This window comes from Cicer arietinum, chromosome 2, assembly GCF_000331145.2.
Source record: "Cicer arietinum cultivar CDC Frontier isolate Library 1 chromosome 2, Cicar.CDCFrontier_v2.0, whole genome shotgun sequence".
Taxonomy (NCBI): Eukaryota; Viridiplantae; Streptophyta; class Magnoliopsida; order Fabales; family Fabaceae; genus Cicer; species Cicer arietinum.
In genome coordinates, this window is record NC_021161.2 from 44,208,135 (window position 1) to 44,213,382 (window position 5,248).

Consider the following 5,248-nt stretch of genomic DNA (forward strand, 5'->3'; position numbering starts at 1 on the left):
AAAAATCATTCGATAAACTCATTCATATAACCAGAAATCAAATCATAAAAATAAGGGTTTCATCTTGTTACACTCATCCCTAACAAATAGGGTTTAGTTACTCATGACAGAAATAAAAGAGATAAAGATTAGAGAAGGATTACAAGAAGGATTCATGAATGATTCTTGATAAAACTGCTCCAATGATGTTAGAAACGGTCGTCTTTGAGTTTCTATGCTAGGGCACAAGTCTCCCAACTTCCCAAGAGTGAAAAAGATCCCTAAAACAGTAAAAATCTGCGTTTTTATGGTTGGGTCGCGCGCCCAGGGGCGGAACAACGCGCTCCAGCGCGTTTGGGCAGTAGCAGATGCTGGAAAAAGCGCTTGGCTTGCGCTTGGGCGCGCTCGGGCGCTCAGCATCTGCTGTCCGGCGTATATTGCATTTTTCCTCCTCTTTCGAGTCTGAATTTGGTTCCGGTGTCTTCATGAAAGTTGTAGCTATGTATCTTAGTTTTCATTTGCACTTAGTTTGACTCCAATTGAACATCTACAACTCCATATATGGCTGAAATACTCTACATATATCATGTTGATTTCTCACCAAAATTCAGCACTACACTAAAACAAAACGCAATGTAAAATTACGACAATGTATCGTTCAGCAATACAACCTTCTGGTCGACTTCTACTTTTTACGTACCCTTTTAATATTTTCATATATCGTTCTATCGGATACATCCATCTCATATAAGCTGGCCCAAAAAGTTGTGTCTCCTTAACCAGATGAACAGTAAGGTGAACCATTATATCAAAAAACGATGGTGGGAAATACATTTCAAGCTCACACAAAGTAACAACAATTTCCCTCTGCAATGTCGGTAATTTCTGAGGGTCGATCACTTTACTACAAATTTCCCTGAAGAAGAAACATAATCTAGTTAAGGCTAGTCGAACTTTTTCAGGTAAAATGGAACGTATACCTATTGGTAGCAAATGCTCCATTATAATATGACAATCATGGGTCTTCAAACCTTTTAACTTGAGGTCTTTCATACAAACCAAATTTTTAATGTTCGAAGAGTATCCTTCTGGAACTTTAACTTCGTGTAGAAATTTACATAAAACAATTTTTTCCTTTCTAGATAGAGTATGAGCGGCTGGAGGTAGATGTGTGCGATTTCCTTTCTTTACTGGAGCCAGTTCATTTCTTATTCCCATATCGACCAAGTCCAATCTTGCGTTGACGCCATCTTTAGACTTTCCTGGAACATTGAGTAACGTACCAATAACACTTTCAAATACATTTTTCTCAATATGCATCACATCGAGGAAATGTCTTACATACAATGACTTCCAATATGGCAATTCAAAGAAAATTGACTTTTTCTTCCACCCAGTTTTCACCAGCTCTCCCGCAAAAGGTTTGCCAAATTTATTGGTCAAACCTTGTACTTTTTCAAGTATTTGATATCCAGTCGGTGCTAAAGGAGCTTTACCTTCCTCTGATTTTCCATTGAATGCATTTCTCCACCCACGATACTGATGACTATAAGGTAAAAATCTACGATGTCCAAGAAACACATTCTTCTTACAATGTTTCAACCGCATCCAATTTGTACTCTCTTCACATATAGGACATGCACACTGACCTTTAATGCTATATCCTGATAAATTACCATATGCTGGAAAATCATTAATTGTGCCGAACAACATAGCCCTCAAATTGAAACACTTTTTCCTATACCCATCATAAACTTCCACACCTGTCTCCCACAAAATTTTTAAATCTTCAATTAAAGGAGTCAAGTATACGTCGATATCATTCCCCGGTTGTTTGGGTCCAGAAATTAACAGAGACAACATCATAAACTTACGCTTCATACATAACCATGGAGGTAAGTTATATATTACCAAAATCACAGGCCACGTGCTATGTGAGATGCTTTGAAGACCATGTGGATTCATTCCATCAGTAGAAAGTGCAAGTCTTAGATTTCTTGACTCTATCCCGAATTCAGGATACTCGTGATCAATTTTTGCCCATTGTGGGGAATCTGCAGGGTGTCGAAACATTCCATCTCTAATTCTTTCATCTGCATGCCATGTCAAGTGTTTTGAATCTTCTTCACTGCGATACATGCGCCTAAATCTTGGTATTATAGGAAAATACCACACGACTTTTGCTGGAGTAGATTCTTTCTTCTTATATCGAGAGACATTGCATTTCGGACACGCCTTAAGTAGTTCATATTCGTTTCGAAATAAAATGCAATCGTTAGGACACGCATGAATCCTTTCGTAACTCATTCCAATAGAACACAAAATCCGTTTAGCCTCGTAGGTTCGACTGGGAAGTTCATTATCATCTGGCAACATATCTTTTATGAGTGTTAATAATTCCGTAAAGCTTTTATCAGACCATCCATTACTCGCTTTTAAGTTGTACAACTTTAATATCGCTGACAGTCTTGTGAATTTAGTACAACCATTATATAATTCTTTCTCTGCATCACTCAACAAACTTTCAAACATTTTAGGACAATCTCGAAGATCTTCTTCAACTGCTTTTGCAATCTCATCAACTCGGTCCGGCTCATATGTATCTGTATCGAAATCAGTTGAAGCATATGTAGAACTATTCTCAAAATTAATGTTTCCTTTTTTTTTCTCACCATGTCTTATCCAACATGTGTAGCTTTGATCAATTCCATTACATACTAGATGTCCTTCTAATTCATCTTCTCTAACACGTTTTCCAAAACAACATTTTAAACAAGGACAAACTACTCTATTTGGATCTTTTGCATTCTTCACTGCAAACTCAACAAACTCCTTCACTCCAATTTCATACTCTTTTGACAATCGATTGGCTGAAATCCATTTCCTATCCATATTATACCACCTATATAAATGCAGTAACAAAAATAATAAGCTTTCAAAACATATCAACAAGTTTCAAAAAGAAACCAATATCAACTAACAATTTCAAAACAGAACAGATCATGTGGTATGAGTTTTTGACAATTTTTGACAATTTCAAAACAGAACAGATCATGTGGTATGAGTTTTTGACAATTTTTGACAATTTCAAAACATAACAGATCATGTGTAAAAAATACCTTAGACAACGTAGATGGCCGCACAGTACGTAGAGGATATTAGGGTTCCCAACGTATATAATTATTTGAAAGATGTAGAGGATATGAGGGTTTCCAACGTATATAATTATTTGAAAGATGTATTTTACAGCGCTTGTGAAAAAAGCGCTATAATAGGTAGTTAAATTCAATGAAAGCGCATGTATTTTACAGCGCTTGTGAAAAAAGCGCTGCAATAGGTAGTTAAATTCAATGAAAGCGCATGTATTTTACAGCGCTTGTGAAAAAAGCGTTGTATTAGGTAGTCCAAATATTTGGAAGCGCATGTGTTTACAGCAGCTTGTGAAAAAAGCGCTGTAACTGATACGCGAAAGCGCTTCCTTTTACAGCGCTTTTTTGACAAGCGCTGTAAAAGCCTTATAACGTGATGCGCAAACGTTATATGACCTACTACAGCGCTTGTTTTACAGCGCTTGTCATCAAAAGCGCTGTACGTAAAAGGTTCCGTTATTTTTAAAATATAATTACAACAGCGCTTGTGTTTAGCAAGCGCTGTAAAATGGGCGCTGTTAAATGTCATTTTTGGCGTAGTGTTTCCAAACTAAAAGTATAATAAACACAGAGATTTTAGACATATTAATTAGTTAGTTATACAAATTAAGTATAATAGTTAATTATATTAACAAGTTATTACTCATTGGTTATCCATCATTTGATGTATCTACAATTATCTCATTATTTGATGTATATTTTGAATTTTAAATAATTAATTACTCAACTGATTTAATTGAGTGAGACATTAAAGCAACTTAATAAAAAGACTAAAACAAAAATATTTATATTTTACAATAATTTGAACGAAAGTTTTTATTTTGCGAAGAGTAAGTCAAATTTCTTTTATTTTGCATATACTAATTGTATAATTAAATTTTATTTATACTGCTTTTGATCTTTTATTACATCGCAACCTTTCACGGAACAGACGACAGCAATACTGATACATAACAAATAGGTGAAAATTGTGCCAATCATATAACGTTATCATCTAGTTTTAAATCACGGGGGAGATCTTAATACACTATTAAAAAATTCTTAATTTATGTTTGAGTAATAAAAAACCATTAATTAGGATTGTCAGTGTCAACAGAAATCGGATTAATTTTTGACATCTTGTATCCGTAGTGAGTGTCGAAACTGAATGCAAACAGAAATTAGATTAAATTTTGTCTTGGAATTAAATGTTGGAAAAATATTCTAAAATGCATATATTTAAAATTAAATTATAGATTGAATATAAATAACTAAGCATTTCACCCACGAGTTTTGAATTTTATAGAATTTTTAATTGATTTTAATTTGTGAGTTATAACATTCTGTCATGAAGCCGAACAACATATAAAATTATCACGATATATCTATTAAAGAAATTACCACTTTTATTAAAAAAAATAAAGTTCCCACGATTTTTATATAAAAAAATATCATCACGATATGATCTATTAATTTTGTTTTTTATAAAAGATATAATCTATTGTTGTTCTCAAGAACCCGTACTCATGAAATTACCCATATATGTTCTGGTACGATACAATACTAACAGCATGTGATATTTTTCTTTATAAGAAAAAAAAATGCGATATATTTTTTTTAAAAAAATTGGGTTGGGTAGATGGGTTAAGTATGGCTAGTTATGACATAGCCACATTAAGCACAGTAGCTTAAAAATTCCAAATAACCAACTTAAATGAAAGCAAGCAAAATAATCGAATAAAAACTATGGTTGAGCTGCATTGTTGGTGTATATGAAATTGTTGAAAATAAAAAATTAAGAATGGTTGTCCGGTGGTGGAAAAAAAAAAGAATGGCTGTGCCATTAATTATGTAATAGAGTATGGTCTTTAGATCTTGTTTATGGTTGTGTTATTTATCACCTCACTCTTTTTTTTTCACTCATCTTAAAAAGTTGTAATTGATTTGCTTTACCGAGTCACTCAAGTTTAAAGTGTTGTACTACTTCTTTTTGTGTATTATGTAATATTAGATGTGGGGAAAAAATTATGAGTCTCATCACGAATCAATGAACAACATGAACATATATATATTTCATATTTTTATTTTTTAACAAGTATACACTTTTTGTACCAAAAAAGAAAAACAACTATACACTTTAA